Raw genomic sequence first — 24,973 nt, 5'->3', positions numbered from 1 at the left:
AATTTGTTAACTTAGCAGCAGCAGTTCAATGCATTACATAATCTAGCATCGATATATTGGGATCAGTTTAGGTTCTCAGAGATATAGACACCCACGAGCTTGAAATTGCTCACCTTCTCCACTTATGAACCCTCTGTGAGGAATGAGGTATGCTGCCTCATCTTAGCCTTTCTGAAGTCCACAATCAGCTCTTTGGTCTTACTGATGTTGGGTGCAAGATTGTTGCTGCAACACCACTCAACCTGCTGGTATATCTCACTGTTGTACACCTTCTCGTCACCATCTGAAATTCTGCCAGCAATGGTTTTATCATCAGTAAATTTATAGATGGCATTTGAGTTGTGCGTAGCCACACAGTCATAGTGTAGTGAGCAGTCGTCTAAGCACACATTCTTGAGGTGTGCCAGTGTTGATTGTCAGCAAGGGGAGATGTTATTTCCAATCTGCACAATTGTGATCTTCTGGTTAGGAAGTCAACGATCCAGCTGCAGAGGGCTTAATGGGTACATTTAATGTCAGAGAAATGTATACAATACACATCGTGAGATACTTTTTCTTCAGGAGGTATAGAGTCCCAGGTTCTGTAGTTTTTCAATCAGGACTGTAGGAATGATGGAGTTAAATGCCATCCTGACATAGGTATTTGTTTTGTCCAGGTGATCCAAGGCCACATGGAGAACCATTGAGATCATGTCTGCTGTAGACCTGTTGTGGCAAAGGCAGTGGGTCCGGGTCCTTGCTAAGGTAGGAGTTGATTCTAGCCATGACCAACCTTTCAAAGCACGTCATCACTGTCGATGTGAGTGTTACTGGATGAGAGTAACAAGGCTGCTGTCACTACTCTTCTTGGGCGCTGGTATAATTATTACCCTGTTGAAGCAGGTGGAAACTTCTGACTGTAGCAATGAGAGTTTGAAAATGTCTTCAAACACCCCTGCCAAATGGTTGGCACAAGTTTCCAGAGCCTTACCAGTTTCTCCATTGTGGTCTGCCACCTTGCGAGGGTTCACCCTCCTGAAAGACAGCCTGACATTGGCCTCTGAAACAGAGACCACAGGGTCACTGGGTGCTGCAGGGATTCCCATAGCTGTAGTTCTATTCTCCCTTTCAAAGCGAGCATAAATGGCATTGAGCTCTTCTGGTAGTGAGGTATAGCTGCCATTCATGAGATTGGATTTTACTTTGTAGGAAGTAATGGCCTAGAAACCCTGACAGAGTTAACATGCATCTAATGTCCCCTCAAACCTCACTCAGAATTGTTCCTTTATTCTTGAAATGGCCCTCAACAAGTCATACCCAATTTTCATGTACAGATCTAGGTTGCCAGACTTGAATGCCACAGATCTAGCCCTCGGCAGACTATGAACCTCTTGGTTCATCCATGGCTTTTGATTTGGGTAAGTATAGTATGTTCTCGTAGGCACACACTCATCCACACAGGATTTAATTAAGTCAGTGACAACTGTGGTGTACTCATTCAGTTTCGAAGATGTATCCCTGAATACAGTTCACCCCTCTAATTCAAATAGTCCTGTAAGCACTCCTGCGCCTCACTTGTTCATACTTTCTTGGTCCTCATTGGTGCTGCAGTCTTCAGTCTCTCCCTGTACTCAGGGAGTAGAAATACAGCCAGCTGTTCAGGCTTTCCAAAGTCTGGACATGGGATGTGCCATAGGCACATACCGTGCCGGTAGGCATTCTTGATTGTGGTGTAACAGTGGCCCAGTGTGTTGGTTCCTCTGGCATTTCAAGTGATTTGTTGGTAATAATTAGAAACTTTTCAAAGATCCTTCAAAATGACAGGGAAGGTATCATGATGTGCTGTTTCATGCCTGTTGATCACATTACACAGTTTGTCTAGAGCCTGCTAGACATTAGCCTGTGGTAGGATGTACCAAGATGATCACTGAAATCTCCTGTGGCAGGTAAAATGGACTTTACCTGCCACGGGAGCACTCTACTGTGAGGTATTCCAGGTCTGGGACAGAACCATCCCATTTGTGCACCATGAGGCATTGGCTATGAAACATACCTCTGCCTTTGAAGGACTCAGCAGTCCTATCTTGGTGGTGTACTTTGAACCTGTCAATCTGAATCTTATTAACTTTTGTGTGGATGCCGTTGTCCCTGTTAGAACTGTTCGCTGCTATCCCAATAATAAGCCCTGGATCACTAGTAACATCAAAGGCCTCCTAAACCAGAAGAAGAGGGCCTTTAAAGATGGTAATCGGTTGGAGCTTAAAAGAGTTCAGAAGGAACTCAGAGTACAGATAAGGGGGGCAAAGGAGCAGTATAGGAGGAAGCTAGAACAAAAGCTGCAGAAAAAAAGCATGAAGGAGGTGTGGGATGGGATGAAGATCATCACCGGATGCGGTGCAAAGCGGGGGGCAAACATAAGTGGAGATGTGGAGAAAGCGAACCAGCTGAACAACTTCTTCAACAGGTTCGACAGCACAATCTCATCCTCACCACAGAAATCCACACCAGGCTTACTTCCCTCACAGGAAAATAGCCACTCACAGGAGACCTTGCCCACGCCCAGGATTACGGCTGCACAGGTGGAAGGTCAACTGAGGAAGATCTGTACCAGCAAGGCGGCTGGACCGGATGGAGTTTCCCCACAATTACTGAGGGCCTGTGCGACTGAGCTGGGAGAACCACTACAGCGCATCTTCAACATGAGCCTGGAGCAGAGAAGAGTACCCAGACAGTGGAAAACATCCTGTATTGTCCCGGTACCGAAGAAACCACAACCAAAGGAGTTGAATGACTTCAGACCTGTTGCCTTGACGTTGCACGTGATGAAGACCATGGAGTGGCTGATAATACAGAATCTGAGGCCACAAACCAGGCACGCCCAGGATCCTCTTCAGTTTGCGTATAAGGAGAAGGTGGGAGTGGAGGATGCTATCACGTATTTGCTGCACAAATCACTCTCTCACCTAGATGGGGTCAGTTGTGCTGTGAGGATTACATTCCTTGACTTCTCTAGTGCCTTTAACACCATCCAGCCCAAGATCTTAAGGCACAAACTAACGGAGATGGGAGTAGACTCTCACATGGTGGATTGGATAGTGGACTACTTGACAGATAGACCTCAGTATGTGCGGTTGGGAGACTGTAGGTCTGACACGGTGGTCAGCAGCACAGGAGCGCCGCAGGGAACCGTACTCTCTCCGGTCCTATTCACCCTGTACACATCAGACTTCCAATATAACTCGGAGTCCTGCCACGTGCAGAAGTTCGCTGATGACACGGCCATAGTGGGGTGTGTCAGGAATGGACAGGAGGAGGAGTATAGGAAACTGATACAGGACTTTGTGATATGGTGCAACTCAAACTACCTGCGTCTCAATATCACCAAGACCAAGGAGATGGTGGTGGACTTTAGGAGATCTAGGCCTCATATGGAGCCAGTGATCATTAATGGAGAATGTGTGGAGCAGGTTAAGACCTACAAGTATCTGGGAGTACAGTTAGATGAGAAGCTAGACTGGACTGCCAACACAGATGCCTTGTGCAGGAAGGCACAGAGTCGACTGTACTTCCTTAGAAGGTTGGCGTCATTCAATGTCTGTAGTGAGATGCTGAAGATGTTCTATAGGTCAGTTGTGGAGAGCGCCCTCTTCTTTGTGGTGGCGTGTTGGGGAGGAAGCATTAAGAAGTGGGACGCCTCACGTCTTAATAAGCTGGTAAGGAAGGTGGGCTCTGTCATGGGCAAAGTACTGGAGAGTTTAACATCGGTAGCTGAGCGAAGGGCGCTGAGTAGGCTACGGTCAATTATGGAAAACTCTGAACATCCTCTACATAGCACCATCCAGAGACAGAGAAGCAGTTTCAGCGACAGGTTACTATCGATGCAATGCTCCTCAGACAGGATGAAGAGGTCAATACTCCCCAATGTCATTAGGCTTTACAATTCAACCACCAGGACTTAAGAACTTTTTAAAAGCTATTATTAATGCTTTTTGAGATAGTGATTTAGATGCATATCATATTTTTTTACTGAGTTAAGTATTGTATGTAATTAGTTTTGCTACAACAAGTGTATGGGACATTGGAAAAAAAGTTGAATTTCCCCATGGGGATGAATAAAGTATCTATCTATCTATCTATCTATCTATCTATCTATCTATCTGAATCGTTACGTCTGTAACAGAAGGGTTTAACTAAGATTCTGAGAAACAAAAGACACCTATGGTCCTAACGTCTCACTGGTACAGCACCTTAGCTCTGAGATCTTCAAGTTTATTTACCAGAGACTGTACGTTTATCAACACGATGGTAGGTACTGGGAGTCGAAAGCCTCATTTTCTTAAATGAACCTTTAGTCCAGCTCTGCATGCATCCCCTCTTCCGCTGCCGTAAAGAAGATGTGTGCCAGTGCCCTCGACCAGATCGATTTGATCACTTTTAAGCAGGGACAGATTTTTTTAGTGCATTAAAATGTCATTACTAACTGTACAGACCTTAGATGTAGTTGTGGTTCTCAGCTGTAGCAGGCTGAAATCAAATTATTTGATGGTATCCACCACCTGCTCCCATTGCTGTACGTGACCCTGATCAGGGGGACTAAGCAGGTGCTACACTTTGCTCAAGGGTGACCTGCAGGATAGTGGATAACTGAGCACCTCACACCTCCTCTGGTAGAGACGTATCACCACCCTGCCACCAATCCACTGACTTTAAACCACGAAGCTTAATTGTTCGACTCTTAGAAATAAAATAATTACTCAGTTATAAATTAATTATAAGATGAGGTTAACTGAGGATCAGTCATTCATCTTCAAGTATTCATTGATTACAAGCAAATATGTCAACATTACATATTAATACTAATATATCAAATTGAGTTTTATTTATTAAAGGCTTCCCTTTGCGTTATGCAACTCCAGTATGCATTCATCCCTGTCTGAAACTAGACCTTTCATTAGTAATAACTTCCACTACCTTAAAAATATATTGTTAAGTATAACTAATAGAACTTATTAAGATTGGCATTCAACAAAATGTGATATTGCTGTGTTGAATTGGGATCTATACCTTTTTATTAAACAAGATGACTTCAACAAGACTAGCTTCAAAAGCAAGAATAAGAAAAAGTTGATTTGATTTAAATGGAAACAAGTTTTCTTTGATTATACACTCGAGATGTCTTTTTTATGCTGGAGTCTCTGTACAATCATATTTTTTTAATGTAATGTTTGAGTGGAGAATTTTATTGATATGAGCTCGTCACATGAAATCCCAATGCTGACTTATGAAGCTGGCACTCCTGTATCTTTACTCGTCATTGGAAGCAGCCTACTGCAGTAATGGAGAGTCAAAGGGGAAGTATATTTCCCCTGCTTGCAAAAGGGTACAAATGTTAGAGGTGATGGGTTAAGGGTGAAAAGTGAAATGTTTAAGGGGAACATGAGGGGGTGCTTCTTCACTCAGAAGATGGTATGAGCATTGACTGAGCTGCCCATGGAACTGGTGGATGCAAGTTCAATTTCAAAATTTTAGGAGAAGTTTGGATAAGTACATGGATGGGATGGGTATGAAGGGCTACCATCTACGGTCAAGTCAATGGAATGAAGCAAAATAATAGTCGCCAAGGACTAGTTGGGCCAGGGGGCCTGTTTCTGTGCAGCTGTTCCTTCTCTGCTACGGTCCCAGACTCGACCTGCGGGTCTCCACGCTCACCATTCCCTTTGTTCTTGCAAGATGTACAAATTCACTCTCTGTTTTATGCTGAGAAATACAGAACTGTGCAAAGGACTTCTCCACCCTAGCTATATCTAAGACATATGCACAGTGCTGTACATGTGACAAATAAAGCTAATCTTTAAACCATTAATTTTTTTACTGCGTTTAGCCTTTAAATGAGAAGGTCGTGATGAACCACCACCTTACATCACCGTAGCCTTACTGGTGAAGTTAATTGCACAGTACTGTGAGGTAGCTTCCAAGAGGAGCTTTCAAGAATTACTTGATTCTGGCATGGTCCCGGAGGACTGGAAGATTGCAGATGTCACTCCACTCTTTAAGAAGGAAAAAAGACAAAAGAAAGGAAATTATAGGCCAGTTAGCTGAACCGCAATGGTTGGGGAAGTGTTAGAGTCTATTGTTAAAGATGAGGTTTCAGGGTACTTGGAGACTAATGATAAAATAAGTCAAAGTCAGCATGGTTTCTGTCAAAGGGAAATCTTGCCTGACAAATCTGTTGGGAGTTCTTCAAGGAAGTAGCAAGCAGGGTGGGTGGACAAAGGAGAGGCAGTGAATGTCATTTAGTTGGATTTTCAGAAGGCGTTTGATAAGGTGCCACATATGAGGCTGCTTAATAAGGTAAAATCCTATGAGAATAGCAGTTCAATGCAATAAATAATCTAGCAGAGAGAAAAAATAATATTAAAATCTAAAGAAAAAATAAATAAACAAATAAATTAATTACATATATTGAAGATAAAAAACATGCAAAAATAGAAATACTGCATATTTAAAAAAAGTAAGGTAGCGCCCAAAGATTCAATGTCCATTTAGGAATCGGATGGCAGAGAGGAAGAAGCTGTCTCTGAATCACTGAGTGTGTGCCTTCAGGCTTCTGTACCTCCTACCTGATGGTAACAGTGAGAAAAAGGCATGCCCTGGGTGCTGGAGATCTTTAATAATGGACGCTGCCTTTCTGAGACACTGCTCCTTGAAGATATCCTGGGTACTTTGTAGGCTAGTGTCCAAGATGGAGCTGACTAGATTTGCAACCTTCTGCAGCTTCTTTTGGTCCTGTGCAGTAGTTCCCCCCCACCCCCACCATACCAGGCAGTGATGCAGCCTGTCATAATTCTCTCCACGGGACAACTATAGAAATTATTGAGTGTTATTTGTTGACATACCACTGTGGGATTGGTAGAATGTTCTGCCACAGACTGCTATGGAGGCCAAGCTCATGCGTAAGATGATCGCTTCCTGATTGGTCAGGGCATCAAAGGATATGGCGAGAAGGCAGGTGAATGGGGTTGAATGGGATCTGAGTTCAGCCGTGATGGAATGGTGGATCAGACTCGATGGGCTCAATGGCCTAATTCTGCTCCTATGTCTTGTGGGCCACAACTCTGTTGTGGTTTGGAGGCTTGCATACCTCAATGACTTGTAGTGCTAAGTTGGCTGGGGTCAGGGTTTTATGCTTTGGCTCTTGGTCATTCATGCAAAACAGATCAAAGTGGAGAGCACAGACTAAGTGTGGTCCACTGGTCCTCCAGGATCGGGGGTTCAGCTCGGGGCTAAAAACCCTGACTGGTCAAAAGACAGAAACAGCAGTGAAGAATCCTTCAAAATCTAAGTGCAACGGTATTCCTGAGTCTCCACCTGAGATTTGCATGACTAACAGTCATGAAAACTGAGCTACTGACATGATGAAGGAAGCTCTGAACACCTCCAGAGATGGAGGACCTTCCGTGCTGCCCTAAACGTCAGTGGCATAACAGGCAATAAGGAGACCAGTGCTTTGGGAATTCCAAGACTTAGACCCAGTGGCAATAAAGGAAGAACAATATTCTTCTCAGTCAGGATGGTATATGATTTTGAAGGGACCCATGCATATGCTGCTCTTGTCTTATTTCATGTTACAGACCACGAGTTTGGGAGATGCTATCAGCGTGACTAATTGCAGTGCAGTTTGGAAATGGCAGACTCTGAATCCATTATGTAATGATGATGAGAGAATGAATGCTTAAGATGCTGGATTGGTCCTAAATAAATCGGTTATTTGTTGAGTAGGTATCCAATAATGATGGTGATGCACTCTAGGGTTAGGGTTAAGATTAGTATATTCACATTGTGATAATATCTGAGTGGACAAGCTTTGAGACGGTCAGACCTTTGACCCTCAACACCAGTCTGATACAAGTACTATAAAAACTAAGTCCAAAAACAGAAGATTTTGGGAACAAGTTGTATCTGCTATACCTATAAGTCTAAAAAGGAACATAATCATAAATGTGTGGTGGCTGTTGGGATCATTTTTTATGTACCTTTTATAAGATCTTAGTTGAATTAATGCAAGACTAAAATCGTAGTTTCAATCATGTCAGTAAAAGGAAACCATTATTTGTATTTTTAACAATTTGTGTCTTCAGAAAACTCAAGTATTTTTCACAGTATGGTGGTTCGTTCCCAGTTATAGCCATATAGCAGTTTTATATACCTTTTCAATTTTTAATGGGCTAAGTGTTACCACATTACCTATGTGATATTATTGTGCAACTGTAGATTGGTTTATTCTTACCTAAGGAATTTCTGTTCTCTGGATTATAAAGGTGCTAGATTTTTCAAAAGTGCCATATTGAATCTCTTGAATCTTTGAAGCTCTTTAATCTCTGCTTTACTTCACGGCTACTCACTTAGTTTCAACTGCTCTGTATCTTTATTTAAACTTTAAAATAAATGATTGTGAAAACCAAAGTTACTTGCTCATTCCTGAAATCCTGAAAGAACCCAGGGGTCAAAAATGACCAAGATCCGACAGAACAAAAATTAATTTAAATTTTAGGGTTATCAATGGACTTTAAATTTCAAATTGTGACTGTACTGGAATTATGAGCTTGGGGGAATTGTCCAGGCTCTTAGATTTGCAAAATAATGTTTTGGTCAATAATGTCAGTTCGCATTCCCCTCTAGCCAGAGGCTTGGAACTTCTTTCTGATGAATGATTCCACAGGGTCTTCATTTTATGGTTCAACTAGTGAGCCTGTAGTAAGTTATTCATTGAAAGCACATTCATTTTGAAGCTTTGTTGGATTATAATGTTCCATTTTATTACATCGTTAATTTTTATCTGAGAACATTTATTATGCATTTTAAATCACTTGCCATTTCAGTGTTCTCTAAGTTCTTTTTTAATTAATGCACTGGAAGACTTACTAACGTATTAATTCCCACTCATTCCACTTTTTATTGTGGGGGCAAGTGGCAGAGGCCCTGACGAAGGATGTTGGCCCGAAACGTTGACTGCTCATTTCAACGGATGCTGCCCGACCTGCTGAGTTCATCCAGCTTGTTTGCACATCCACTTTTTATTGTGTTTATCAAAAATTTAAAGTTATGGGTGTATTTGAATAGTATTCATTAATGCGGGATACAACATCAACAACGTCTTGCATTTTACTCAGGGGATGTAAAATAAAACTGAGCTTGAGCTGTGTAAGAAGTTTGAGGAAATTTGCTGAAGAGACTGCAAATTCTGGAGCTTAGAGCAAGAAATAAACTTCTGGAGGAACTCTTAAATCAGGAGTTCTTAACCTTTTTTTGCCATTAACAACTGTGGCACTCAGGTGAAGCCTACGGACCCCTTTGGCAGTCTCATGTAGCCTATAGACCCTTTCTCAGAATAACGTATTTAAATATATAAAATAAAATTCATAGGATTACAAAATAAATCAATTATATTGAAATGCAGTTAACAAAATATTAAAAAAACAAATTTGTGATCCAGTAACACACAGGTATATGCCTCTTTATCAAGACATTAAGCAACAAGTAGTGATGGGCATAGCGAAAATGATATATTGAGATATTTGTAACAACTGTAATGTGATATGAAAATATTTCTGATTTCTATTGGTGACAAAGTCACAGGTGGTTTGTTGCATACATTCATAATTGAAGGAAATGTTAAATTTCAGTGACAGGTTAGTGAAAATGAAGATACAAATGGTTTCACATCCTAGTTCACGACCCCCTAAATCCTTCCATGGACCCAGATTAAGAGCTCCTGTCTTAAAGGAATTTTTAAAGTTTCAGGCCAAAGTAGTCTGACATCAGATTACCAGATGCTGATGCATGGAAATTTTGAAGATTCCTATGCCCCCAACAGATGTTGCTTGATGTGCTGATTTCCTCTAGCAGATTGTTTATTGCCCCAAAAGTCTGGATGAAGGGGGTGATTTTGATGGGCTACTTAAAGGAAGGATAGTGGTAAGATAGGAAAGGTTATAGAGGGAATTTCAGAGCTTAATATTTTGGTAGATGAAGTCATGGCAACCAATGACAGAGTGATTAAGATGAAGAGAATGGATATTTTAGAGAGCCGGAGGGCTGCAAATGATCATAAAGATATGGAGGGCTAACCGGTGGGGAGATAAGAACAAATGTCTTTGACTGGAGTAATGACTCTCATTCTTTTGGTTCAAATCCTGCCCTGTGAAATGGGAAATAAAATGTAATCAATTTTGTGACCTTCACTGGTAGATCAACAAATGATAATTGCACCTGGTGAAGATCAACATGCAGTAAGTACCACGTTGTCCTACACGGAGGCACCCATTACTCCAAATGAGGCTTCGCTTAGAGTATTGTGAGTAATTTTTGGTCCCTTATCTAAGAAAGGATGTCCATACATTGGAGACGGTTCAAAGGAGTTTCACTAAGATGATTGTGGGATAGAAAGGCTTGACCTCTGAGGAGTATTTGATGACTTTGGGCCTCTACTCACTGCAATTCGGATGTAGGAGGGGTGGTCTCATTGAAACCTATCGAATATTGAAAGGTCTTGCTAGAGTAGATGTGGAGGGCATTTTTCCTGTGCTGGGAGAGTCTAGGACCAAAGGACACAGCGTCAGAATTGAAGGATGTCAATTTAGAATGGACATGAGGAGAAATTTCTTCAGCCAGTGTGGGGAATCTGTGGAATTCATTGCCATAGGACACAGCGTCAGAATAGAAGGATGTCAATTTAGAATGGACATGAGGAGAAATTTCTTCAGCCAGAGTGTGGGGAATCTGTGGAATTCATTGCCACAGACAGCTATGGAGGCTGAGTCATTGGGTATATTTAAGGTGAAGTTTAATAGATTCTTGATTAGTTAGGGCATGATGAGTTACTGGGAGAAGGTGGGAGATTGGAATGGAGAGGGAAATCCATCAGCCATGATAAAATGGCGGAGCAGACTCAATGGGTCAAATGGGCTATTTTTTCTCCTTATGGTCTATACAGATAATCCTAGAAATGAGCCACACAGGCAGATGACCAAGCATTAAAAAGTCAGCTTTAAGTAGTGTCTTAAGGGTGCAGGTAGTCTATAGGAAGCAGAGATTTGGATCATATTCAGAGTAGGATTTTGCCCTGAAAAGAACAAAGAAAAATATCAATCACTGTACCTGTACTATGACTCAGTAAGATGATAGAGAACAGAAACTATTGTAGACAGCTCTCTTCCCAATCATCAAGGGTCATCTGTTACTGTACTACTGAAAATGAAGAAAACAGGAGTATGTTCTCCAAATGGATTTGTCACATGTATATTGAAATGTACAGTGAAATACATCATTTGTATTCACAACCATCACTGAAGGACGTGCTGGGTGCAGCCCACAAGTATTGCCACATATTCCTGCATCAACATAGCATGCCCACAGTGTTCAGCAGAACAACACAGGACACAAGCAACAAACCAACAGCAAAACCAGCCCCTCTCTGCCCTCCCACCCACTCACACAAACAGACAATCCTCCGACTCCAGGACAGGTCTTGATTTAGCTATTTTCTTCTTTCGTTTCCTATGGTTTGATTTAAGTCACTTTCTTGATGAATGATTAATTGCCAGGAAGAGCCTAGGAGAAGACCACAGAGCTTATTGGAATGGCTAGAGGTAAAATCATCATGAATTCCTGACCAAAACTTATTCTCCGAGGAAGTACAATTTGGAAGCTGAGGAAACAAAAATATCTGCCAAATCTACCTGGACCAGTTGCTTCATTTTGTACCTTCCCACCATTCACCACCTTTAAGCAGAACACACTAACTTCACAAATATGTTGATACACAAGGGTAATTCTGTTTCTATCTACATATGGTGACTATATCATAAAAATTGAAGCCATAAGTATAGCCATGGCCAATAAAGAAGTATAGCCTTTTGTAATTTAGTTGTGTGACAAGAATTATTATTTAAATCAAGCATCTTAATGTACACAAGGTTTAATGCCAAAAGTATGGCAAGGTAATAGTCTGTGAAGGACAGTGTTGGCTATCTGCTCTCCTCAAGGGCATAGAAGTCAATTGAATATTTTTCTCTTCCTGTAATCTTTTTTTGTTCCTCTCACCAAATTTAATTTGCTCAGTGTAAACACAGTGGAGGTGAAGGTCAGTTTAGTCAGTAGCATAACTCACCTTCAATAGTTGTCTCTATTGACGTCATAAAAACAGACAACCCAAGGTAATGGATTAAGCTGCATTTCTGAAAGACAGATGCTGAGGGATTCAAGAAGACACTTGTTCAGGGTCCCTACCCAAAACCAACATTAGGCCACAAACACTAGGAATTCTGCAGATGCTGGTAATCTAGAGCAACACAAAGTGCTGGATGAACTCAGCAAGTCAAGGCAGCGTCTAGGGAGAGAAATGAATAGTTGACATGTTGGTCCGTGGCCTCCTCTTGAGCTACAGTGAGGTCACCATCAAGGTGGAGGAGCAATATCTTATATTCCGTCTGGGTAGCCTCCAACCTGATGGCATGAATATCAATTTCTCTTAGTTAAAAAAAATTCTCTCCACCTCCCCTTTTCTGTTCCCCACTCTGGCCTCTTACCTCTTCTCAGCTGCTTATCAACTTCCTCTGGATCCCCTCCTCCTTCTCTTTCTTCTATGGTCCATTTTCCTCTCCTGTCAGATTCTTTCTGCTCTATCCCTTTACCTTTTGCACCCACCTGGTTTCACCTATCACCTTCTAGCTGTCCTCCTTTCCCCCCTCCCCACCTTTTAATTCTGGTGTCATCCCCCTTCCTTTCCAGTCCTATTGAAAGGTCTTTGCCAGAAATATTGAATGTTTACTCTTTTCCATAGATATTGCCTGAGCTCCTGCGGTCCTCTTAGGATTTTCAGCATCTGCAGAGCTTCTTGCGTTTATGAAGTGTTGCTATTTCAGGCCAAGACTCTTTTGTTCTAGATAGAGTGGACATGAAGAGGATGTTTCCTACAATGGGGACAGTCTAAGACCAGAGGGCACAGCCTCAGAATAGAGGGATGTCTAGGTAGAACAGAGAGGAGGAAAAACTTCTTTAGCCACCAAGTAGTGAATCTCTGGAATTCCTTGCCACAGAGAGCTTTGGAGGCCAAGTTATTGGGTATATTTAAATTAGAGGCTGATAGGATCTTGATTAGTAATGGTGTCAAAGGTTACAGGGAGAAGGCAGGAGAATGGGGTTGAGAGGGATAATACAGTAAATCAGGCATGATGGAATGGTAAAGCAGAATTGGACTGAATGAGCTAATTCGGCTCCTACAGTATGCTGACAGCAACTCCCCTGGTTTGGCTCAATTCAAACCTCCACTGCCACAAATGAGAAACCTTTTAAATCTGGATGAAACTTGTTGAAAATTATGCATGGGATTTGGATTTGCTGATGGTCAGGAAGGCAGCACTTGCAGATATTCCATAAGATTTCTCCAGGCCTTAATGTGCTGGAAACTAACCAACCAATAAACAGGAAACCAAATAAAGTCTTTTTGTCCTTTAAAACCATGTTTAGAAGTAACTGCTTAGAAAAACGTACAAGTGATATTAAAGTTTATTTGACCTGCTTTTCAGTACAAGTTAGGTGGCAGACCTCATCCTTGGGTAAGGTGTAGTACCTCCTCAGATCCCCTGATCATGGTCACTTGAAGCCATGGGAGCAGGTGGTGGATGGTCGTATGAGCAGCTGGTGCATATCAGAAGTCCTGGTTATGTGACCACTGTTGCCAAGCAGACAATCTCTGAACAGTATTCATGATGACTGGGGTCAACCGCCTTGTAGAGACACTGTTCAGAAGAAGGCAATGGCAAATGGCTTCTGTAGAAAAATTTGCAACAAACAATCACGGTCATGGACAGACCATAATCACCCACATTATACAAAACAGCAAATAATGTTGATGATGATCAAGTCAATTTTATTGTCATTCAACAGACAGACAGACATACTTTATTGATCCCGATGGAAATTGGGTTTTGTTACAGCCACACCAACCAAGAATAGTGAAGAAATATAGCAATATAAACCCATAAATAATTAAATAATAATAAGTTAATCATGCCAAGTGGAAATAAGTCCAGAACCAGCCTATTGGCTCAGGGTGTCTGACACTCTGAGGGAGGAGTTGTAAAGTTTGATGGCCACAGGTAGGAATGACTTCCTATGACGCTCAGTGTTACATCTTGGTGGAATGAGTCTCTGGCTGAATGCACTCCTGTGCCTAACCAGTACATTATGGAGTGGATGGGAGTCATTGTCCAAAATGACATGCAACTTGGACAGCATCCTCTTTTCAGACAATATACCTATATAAAATCATTTGGGATAATGTTTCTCTAGACCAGGAGAGGGAGACGAAGAGAGAGAAAAAGGAGTGGGGGGAGAGGGGAGGGAGAGTAAGGGGGGAGAGAGCGAGAGAGAGAGAGAGAGGGAGGGAGGGAGAAAGAGAGAGAGAGAGGGAGGGAGAGATGTTAGGGACATCTAGATAGGCATGTGGATAGAAGAAACAGAGGACAATGTAGGAGGGAAGGTTAGATTGATCTTAGGATAGGTTATTAAGTCTACACAACATTATGGACCAACAGGGCAGTACTGCGCTGTACTGTTCTATGTTCTAAATCTGGAATTAAAATGCATATGACCAATCATGAAATAAGTGGATTGTTATAAAAATCTTAAACACAAGAGATTCTGCAGATGTTGGAATTCCAGAGTAACACATACAAAATGCTGGACAACTCCACAAGTCAAGAACCATCTATAGAAGTGACTTTTTTTTTGAGCCAAGGCCCTTTAACCAGGACTGCAAAGGGAGGAAGAAGATGCCAGAATAAGAAGTTGGGGGGGGAGGGGTAAAAGTTGATAGGTATGGAGGGCAGCAGAGATCACAAACAAGGAGCAGTGAGAGATCATCTCTCTGAAATCCCTTAGAGGAGAAGATTTAAACATCTACATGGTTGGTATTCCTCAAAGAAACCATAATGGAGCAGTAAATCAGAAACATAAGAGCTTCTGCAGATGCTGACAATCTGCCTGGTTCATTAACACCATTAGCCAACTTTACTGGCTGTAGCCTATATATGAGCTCCAAATCCAATGGGTTCGATGTTTAACCTGCTCCTCTGGAGAGGACTGGACAACAAATTCCACCGTTGCCAGCAGCATCTACACCTTGTGAACAAAAACAGTAATGTGAAACCCCTCAGGTAGACATATAACATCCCATCACAATATTTAGAAAAATGGATTTCCAGGTTAATATTTATTTCTCAACCTACCATACCTAAAACAGGTAACACTGTCATTACTGCATTTCTATATGAACTAAAAAAGAATTTGCTGACATTGGACAGGTTTCAAAGGAGATTCATGAAAACGATTCTGGGATTGAAAAACTTGTCACATGAAGTGCATTAGATGGCTCTGGGCCTGTACTCATTGGAATTCAGACAAATGAGGGGTGACCTCATTGAAACCTATTGAATGTTGAAAGGTCTCGTTAGAATGAATGTGGAGAAGGTGTTTCCTATTATGAGGGAGTCTAAGACCATAGCACACAGCCTTAGAATAGAGGATTGTCCATTTAGAATGGAGACGTGGATGAATTTCTTTAGCCAGAGGTGGCTGTGAAGCCAAAGTCATTTAAGGCAGGGTTGATAGATTCTTGATTAGTCAGGGCATGAAGGGATACGGGAAGAAGGCAGGAGATTAGGGCTGAAAGGGAAAATGAATCAGCCATGATGAAATGGCGGAGCAGACTCGATGGGCCAAATGGCCTAATTCTGCTCCTGTATCTTATGGTCTTGTTGCATTGATATTGGCTCCTGCAATCCCTACATTGCAATCGTGACCACATTTCAAATGGCTCTCTACTATATAAAAAGCACATCAGGACATCCTTAGGTCTTCTTCCTTCCTTTGTCGACAGGTATTTCCCAGAACGGTGAATGGAATGATTCCTCAATCTGGAGCCAGCTGGCCCAATGCCTGTGATAGATTTCCTCATGGAGACATGAGCTAATGCTTGTGATGTTTCCAAAGTGGTCTGCCAAGAGTGGTCTTTGCCTCCCTGGCATCTCTGTGCCTTCTGGAAAGCTGTGAAAGTTATTTATAGATCTGTTTATGATGTACTGAGCTGCCACTGACTGCAGCCTCATTTGGCCGCTCACGGTGCTGCTGCTAGAATTCCCTTTTGTATGTCAATTTGCCGCTGTGCATATTCTCGCCTCTGCGTCCATTTGGTGTCACCTTGCGATGGCCGGATCCAATCATTCCCCATCAATTGTGCTACCCAAATTTGCTGAAGTGTTCCCTAAAGTTGTCAAGTGGTCGGCCCCCTTATAGCCAGCAACCTATCAGTCAAATCTGTAAATATGGACAAAAGGCAGGAAATCAAGCAATTTTTCCTGCACATTTTGACTGAAATATCATTGTTAACAAGGAAAATTTAGGTGGAATGAAATGCATTAATAACCAACAAAATGCAGATATTCTTTTGGCAATCAATCTGTTTGCTACCGACTCAACTATGATACCTAAGAATACAAGAAAACGAAACAAGAGCAGAACTCTCAGCCGTACTAGGCTCATTCTGCCGTTCAATATGAACATGGCTTTTCTGGTCTAGCTTGTCTCCTCTTATATGCCAGTTCTCCATTGCCCTTGGACCTATGTCCTTTCTCTTTTAATACTACTGCACAAGCCATGGTGGTGGTGTGGAGATACATCTCTACTAAAGGAGCAGTAAGGTGCTCTTTCTCTTGTTAGCCTGAAGATCAACCTTGGGCAAGGTGCAGCACCTGCTTAGGCCCCCGATCAGGGTCACGTGAAGCCATGGGGGCAGGTGGTGGATGGTCGTATGAGCAGCTGGTGCATATCACAAATCCTGGTGATGTGACCACTGATGCCAGGCAGACAATCTCTGAAGAATATTGATCATGGCTGGGCTCATCCGTCTTGTAAAGACGCTGCCCAGAAGAAGGTAATAGCAAACCACTTCTGTAGGAAAATTTGGCAAGAACAGTCATGGTCATGGAAAGACCAGGATTGTCCACGACATGGTACATAATGAATGAACGAAGCACAAACCTTGGAGATAGAGAATTCCAGAGTCTTTAACCTCCAAAAGTAGTTCCCAAACAGCTCTGACTTAAGTGGCAGAACCCGAGTCTTGTAACTATGTCCCCTCATGGCAGCTGCCTCCACTAAAGTAGTAACACACAAAAAGTGCATCAGGCAGCATCTGCGGAAAGGAATTAAGAGTTGCCATTTCGGGTCAAGATCCTTCCTCAGCACAGTAAAGGAAGGGGGAAGAAGCCAGAATAAGGTGGAGGGAGGGCAGAAGTGCAAATTAGAAGGTGATAGGTGAAGCTAGGTGAAGGGGGAAGGTAGGTGGTCGGGGAGGGGAATGAAGTGTGAAGCTGGGAGGTTATAGGTCAAAAATATAAAAGGCTGAAGAAGAAGGATTCTGATAGGAGAGGAGAATGAATTGTTAAAGAAAGGGAAGCAGGAAAGGCACCAGAGGGAGGTATTGGAAATGACTTCGACATCTTCACTTATGAGAGGGCAATCTTCTTATCCCAAATATTTGCTTCTTGAATTCAGCAAAAATGTTTAATTTGCCAAGCTTGTGGTGTATCCTCACATGGGTACATCTCTTCAGCAAACTGGCCAGGGGACAATAGGAGGCATGGATTATATCCATCTCCTTTCGAATGCTTGTACAGGTGTTCCACCCCCCTCCCCCCTTACAAAGGTAGAGCATTCCTATGAAACTTTTCTTAAGCTGAAATGGCGTAAAGTGAAGAACCATTAATTTATATGGGAAAAATGTTCATAAAAGCAAAAATCCTCTTTGTAATGCAAAAACAGGTTACTAATGTAGGTCTTTTGTAAAAGCAAAGTGGTGTAAAGTGAACATTTGTAAAGCGGGGGACATCTGTACCCGGTAACTCTCAAATGAAATGGGAATTAGCCTAACAATCTGCTGGAAAAACTCAGCAGATCAAACAGCATCCCGGAACGAAAGGAACTGCTAACAACTCGGGATAAAATTCTGATACAATTCCTTTCCCCCCCACGCACCTTCACAGATGCTGCCTGCCCCACTGAATCCCCCAGCAGACTGCTTGTTGCTCAGAATTTCAGCATCTGCAGTCTGTCGTGTCTCCAACTGGTATTTAAAACAGTTTCATACCGAGATATGGATCTGCTGGATCCTGGTGCTTTTGTAATCCAGAAGCTCTTTGGAGGTCAGGAATGAGGCAGCCATTTTTATTAAGCGTTATAACCACAAAAACAACAAAGAACTGAGAGAAGGAAGAAATCATGGTAATTTTCTTCAGAAACTAGCTCTGATTAAAAAGTGACAACATTCCAGTGATAAGAATTAGCCTATAAAATAGCCAGATTCAAGTGGCATGTCACAGGCTACAGAAAAGTTAAGAAGCTTCTAGAAAAGTATAGAAGCAGCCAAACCACAATTATTGGAGAACTTACTGAACAATATAAAGATGATGATATGAAACTACGAACAAGCACGTAGTTGTTAATCTACAAAAAAATTAGCAATCCTACAAATCTTAATGGACACTAATCCACCAAATCTTAATGGAATATCTTTAAGAATGAACACTGCTACTTGTGTTCATCACTGCAATGGACAGCTAGATACAATGCAAATTAATCAATATATCAATATTCATAAATATGAAGCAGTCACATGAACCAGTGCAGGATATGCTGGACATTTAAACAAATTTGAAGTCTGCGATGATTCTTCCGACTGTTTTGAAATGCTGCCAAATCTTCATTTCAAACTTTTCCATGCTGAAAGGTAGATCAGCTTTTCTAGTTTGACTTTATTAAGTAATAGGGGTTTTGACAGATCAGGTGGAGAACACCTCTTTCTAAAGCAACACACAAAATGCTGGAGGAACTCAGTAGGTCAAGCAGCATCTACAGAAATGAATAAACAATTGACTTTTCAAGCTGAGATCCTTCTTCAGGACTGGAACAGAAGGGAGAAGATGCCAGAATTAAAAGGTTGGGGGAAGGGAAGGAGGCTAGCTGGAAGGTAGTAGGTGAAGCCAGCTGGGTGGGAAAGGTCAAGTGCTGGAGAAGAAAGAATCTGACAGAAGAGGAAAGTGGACCATAGGAGAAAGGGAAGGAGGAGGACCCAGGGAAAGTGATAGGCAGGTGAAAAGAAATGCAAGGTCAGAGTGGAGAATAGAGGACGTGGGGAGAAAATTTATTTATTGAAAGGAGTCATCAATATCCATGCCATCAGGTTGGAGGGCACTCAGACGGTGTATAATGTGTTGCTCCTCCTCGCCTTGGCACAAGAGGAGGCCTTGGACAGACATGTCGGAATGGGAGTGGGAATCGGAATTAAAATGTTTGGGCACCAGGAAGTCCTGCCTTTGGCAGATGGTGCGGAGGCCTTAATGATGGAAGGATTGGTTAAAGGAGAATTCAGAGAGTAACTGGCAAAATAAAAGAGGAAAGAGGAGAATGTATTTGTCTGTTTCAGTGAACAGAAATGCATCTCTGAGCAGGTGATGAATGACCTTCACCTGTGATTTGAATCTCTACTTAAGAAGGAAATGATATAGAACCACGGGGACAGAGCAGGGGACTGGGATCGATTAGTAATAATTTACGAGTGACAGCATATGCTCAATAGGTTGGAAGGTCTCCCCTGTGCTGAATGATTGTACAGTGCATATAAAACAATGATGTAGGAATCTTTCAGTGCCTTTTAGAGCTCAGTGTGGATAACTTCACTCACATCCACAATCTATCTGTTCATTTTCAAAGGCTCTGCCACTCCTGTTGTCAGCTTTATTTATTTATTTTCAATCTATCTATTTATTGTATTTGCACAGATTACCTTTTGCACTTTGATTTTTTTTGTCAGTCTTTGTGTGTAGTGTTTCATTGGTTCTGTGTATTTCTTTGTTCTACTGAAAGAAAGTGAATCGCAGGGTGGCACATGGTGACGTGTACGTATTTAGATAATACATTTACTTTGAACTTTGAACATTGAGTTTTGAATATGAGGTATTGTTTGCAACATCCTTTGCTCCTGCCAAGTTTACAACCTAGCTCTCCGCTGTGTGTTGAAAAATACAGTACCGATTGATGGCTCTGGGTCTGTACACACTGGAAATCAGAAGAGTGGGGGACAGGATCTCATTGAAACCTACTGAGGTTTGAAAAGCCTCGATAGAGTGGACGTGGAGAGGATGTTTCCTATGGTGGAGAGTCTAAGCCCAGGGGACGCAGCTTCAGAATCCAGGGGCATCCTTTTGGAGTGGAGATGGAAGGGTTAGCCAGCAGAGTGGTGAATTTGTGGAATTTGTTGCCTCAGGCAGCTGTGGATGCCTAGTCATTGGGTATATTTAAGACAGGTTAATAGATTGTTGATTAGTCAGGGCATGAAGGGATATGGGAAGAAGGCAGGAGATTGGGGCTGAGATGGAAATGGATCAGCCATGATGAAATGGCAGAGCAGACTTGATGGGCCAAATAGCCCAATTCTGCTCCTATATCTTATGGTCTAAATCAAATCTCAATATTGTATATGGAATCCAAGCAAAAATCCAAGGCTTATATATATTTGTTAATGTGGAGCAGAAAGCGAGTTTGTAAATCTGGTGGGAGCAAAGGATATTGGGATGATGAGGGTGGAGCACTGTGAGAGGATATGTATGTATATATATATATATGTGTGTGTGTGTGTGTGTGTGTGTGTGTGTGTGTGTGTGTGTGTGTGTGTGTGTGTGTGTGTGTGTGTGTGTGTATGTGCCTCAGACTTTTGCAGGGTACTGAATTTGCACAGTTTGTTGTCCTTCACTCGGTTGTTGTTTCTCCATCCTGTTGGGTAGGGTCTCTCATTGGTTTTTTTTTTCTCTATATTTACTCCATATGCCCACAAAAAAATAATCTTAGGGTTATATATGGTAACATATATGTACTTTAATAATAAATTAACTTTGAACTTTGATTCTGCAATAGTTGGGTTTTAATGGTACAAGAAACATCTTGAAGAATGTCTGCTTGTATCCCATAAACCTAAATAGTTGCTTTTTTCTCTGTGACATGAGCACTTTGAATTAAACCATGTTTCTGTTCTGCCAAACTTTGGAAATAAAAATGTCAGGCTGAAATTTTAAAATTACTGGTTTAGTCTATTTAATCCTGCTTGTCCTTAAGAGTAAGGTGTTGAGGTGTAGAGGTGGTGTGTTGAGGTTTTGCCGACTGCTCGCTCTGCAGAACCTACTCACTCCTTGGCATTACGGGGGCTGCAAAGAAAGGTGGCATCAAGACCATCATAGAGGTGCCTCTAGATGGCTATGGGTCAGGAGGAACAGTACTGCTGGGATTCAATTCAGAGCCTGATCAACCCTGGCTGGTTTACCTGGGCAAGGGTGTCTGATGTGGAAACACCTGATGACCCAGGGTTACATGACTGATGATGTGTCCCAGCGCACCCTAGGATGTATCTCTGCATCATAGAGATATAGACATATAGACACAGAGAACCTTAGAGTACAGACGGAAAAAAAGGACATCCAATTGTATATTATATAGTATATAAATCTCGACATGTGACTGTGATTGTCAAATATCTGGAAGCTGCAAGGAGCAGGAATGCATGTTGCTGCAGTGCAGTGTTTTTGTGGACCATATAAATATGATATGACCTTTGTCAGAAATTGTGAATGATGAAGTTGTGGGAAACAGTCGGTGGTCGGTGATGCATTTTCTGGGTTGGTACTTTAAGATATATTACTGACCTTGCTCACCATCCCCTCTTCCTCCCCCACACACACACACACATTGATTTACTTCTGACAGTCCACCCATGGTGTGGTTAAAAACAGTGATTAGTTAATCACAATAGATCTTGCTTTCACAGGGCAGCTGCTTTAAACTAATTCCATGAAATCAAACCGTCAGACTGTAACTGGGAAGAGTAAACACTGTAGCCTTTTCTCTGTAGTACATCTGAGGCTCAGACAGCTCGGCCAGTCTAACCTCTTGACAGACTATGGATGGGCCTTGGCAAAAGATTCAGAAGCTGCCTGAGTTGTGGAGTCCTTAACTTGATGTCTGATATTCACCTGCAAACAGGAAATACTTTGCAATAATCCTTTGCCCAAAAAAAAATTAAGCAGTTAATTTTGCGAGGTCGTGCCTCGATATATAGCATGGTTCTGGAGATTAATATCTTCTTACACAAAGTAGAGTCATTTTGATGAGTAGTAAAATCCTCATTAAACTTCTGAACTTAATGCAATAGTTCTATGCTCACCATAGTTTCTCACCTTGGAATCAGAATCAGATTTAATATCATTGGCATATGTAACTATTTATAATTATATAATATATATTATATAATAGATGGAAATAAAAATAAAAATAGAAATAAAAAGGTAGTGAGGTAGTTTTCATGGGTTCAATTGTAGTGTTAAATCTACATAATATAGTCTTCAGTTTAGAATTGAAACTATTACTTAGCTATTGACTCGTAGAAAATTGTCACCTTTTTGCTAATAAGTGTCACTAGTTGCATCTCTGTACTTTGTTAGAAGAATTTACTAAAAATAGATTAATTTAGCAGTTAACTACTGTTTAGAAAATATCTAGTTGGTAACTTTGCTACAAAATGGAGAAACAAAATGGTCAGGAATCACACAATTCAGTGTTCCAATTGATTTTAATTTGATCGCACGTCAGAACATGGTATAACATAACCAGCAGGTCATTACAATTAGCTTTATTTAATATATCTTTTTACCAGATTAAATCACAACTGCCCTCCAGGAGATAGTATTACATGAGTTGGCTTTAGTGCTGCATTCCTTGAATGTTTCCTACTTCATTTTACAGTTCAACAAGCTAAACAGCTGGTGGGTGCAACATCTCCGTTTAATCACTGTTGAAAACATTAATCATGTGAACATCCTCAGAGCTCAGTATTTTTAGTGGCCCATTTAATCACTAAGAAAGTATATGATTTAGATTAACTTGTATTTAGAATAAGCAACTTCCCACAGAATTTCACTAACGCAATTTAAAAACTTGAATAAAATGATCTGGAAATGAAAAGGCTGGTATTGGTTTTACAGTACATGGAGCTCTAGAGGACATCTGAGAATCTGAATCAGAATCATGTGCTTACTAATGCTCCCAGTTCTTCTGCCACCCATCTGCACTTGGGGGAATGCTCAGAAGTAACTAACTTGGCTTACCAGCATATACTTGGAATATGGCAGGAAAGCTAAGCATTTAGGAGCAGGTGGTCACGGGGGAATGTGAATCAGAATCAGGTTTAATATTGCTGGCATATGTAGGTGTGGGTGTACCTACAGCTCAGGGACTACAGTAGTTCAAGAAGGCAGCACATCACCACCTTCTCAAGGGCAACCAGGGATGGGCAATAAATGCTGGCTTAGCTGACGGCAATCACATCCCGTAAATGAATAAACAAAAAGTAAGTCGTGAAATCTGTCGTCACTGCGGCAGCAGTACAATGCAATACATAATATGAACTGTAAGTTACAGTATAAGTTTATATATATGTACAAGTACATGAATCAGAATCAGATTTATTATCACTGGCATGTGTCTGAGCAGAAGCAGTTCAATGTAATACATTATACAGAAGAAAAAATAAGTTAGCAAATCAATTACAGTAAGTATATATGTTTCTATGTATATATGTGTATATATACATATATACATACATATATATATATATGTATATATGATAGTTAGATTTAAAATAGTGCAAAATACAAACAATATTAACAAAAAAGTGAGGTAGTGTTCACAGGTTCAGTGTCCATTTAGAAATCGGATGACAGAGGGGAAGAAGCTGTTCCTGAATCGCTGAGTGTGTGCCTTTAGGCTTCTGTATCTCCTTCCTGATGGTAGCAATGAGAAGAGGGCATGTCCTGGGTGATGGGGGTCCTTAATAACAATGACACCTTTCTGTGGCGCTGCTCCTTGAAGATGTCCTGGATACTCGAGGCCAGTACCCAGAGTGGAGCTGACTAATTTTACAATATTCTGTTGCTTCTTTTGATCCTGTGCAGTAGACCACCCCACCCCCCCACCGCATAGAGAGTGATAAAGCCTGTCAGAATGCTCTCCACAGTACATCTGTAGAAGTTTTTGAGTGTTTTAGGTGAAAAACCAAATCTTCTCAAATTCCTAATAGAATATAGCCACCATCTTGCCTTCTTTATAGCTGTATCGATATGTTGGGACTAGGTTAGATCTTCAGGGATCTTAACACCCAGGAACTTGAAATTGCTCCCTCTCTCCCCTTCTGATCTGTCTATGATGACTCGTTCATGTTCCTTTGTCTTGCTCTTCCTGAAGTTCACAATAAATTAAATATATAGTGCAAAAAAAAAAGCAGTGAGGTGGTGTTCATGGGGTCAATGTCCATTCAGAAATCAGATGGCAAAGGGGAAGAACTTACAGCTCATTATACCACTGGCATGCTCAAAGTTTCCTTCATCAACTGAGTAGCTTCCTCTTGATTTTCACCACTGTCAGTCATGCAAGTCCTAGATGGAGTCTCAGGAATACCATCGCACTCAGATGTAGAAGGAATCTTCATTGCTGTTTCCATAACAATTTTGTTTTACCGGTCAGGGTAATTAGCCCTGAGTTGAACCCCTGAACCTGGAGGATCAGAGGGAAGAAGCTGTTCCTCAATCATTGAGTGTGTGCCTTCAGACTTCTGTACCTCCTTCCTGGTGGTAGCAACTGGAAGAGGGCATGGCCTGGGTGATGGGAGCCCTTAATGATGGATGCTGTCGTTTTGAAGCATTGCTCCTGAAGATGTCCTGGATGCTGGGGAGGCTGGTGCCCATGATGGAGCTGACTGAGTTTACAGCTTTCTGCAGCTTCTATCGATCCTATGCAGTGGCCCTCCCATGCTAGACAGTGTCACAGCCAGAGA

At 41.6% G+C, this 24,973-nt stretch overlaps 1 long non-coding RNA gene across 1 annotated transcript in view; it reads left to right on the top strand.

Moving 5' to 3' along the window:
- The window catches only part of LOC140734932 (uncharacterized), a 123,896-nt gene that overhangs the window by 60,579 nt on the left and 38,344 nt on the right, over positions 1-24,973 (top strand). The window lies entirely within an intron of this gene.

The sequence above is a fragment of the Hemitrygon akajei genome, chromosome 10 (assembly GCF_048418815.1).
Source record: "Hemitrygon akajei chromosome 10, sHemAka1.3, whole genome shotgun sequence".
NCBI classification, from domain to species: Eukaryota; Metazoa; Chordata; class Chondrichthyes; order Myliobatiformes; family Dasyatidae; genus Hemitrygon; species Hemitrygon akajei.
Note: the sequence above shows the minus strand (reverse complement) of the source record. Positions and strands in the feature narration are given on the sequence as shown.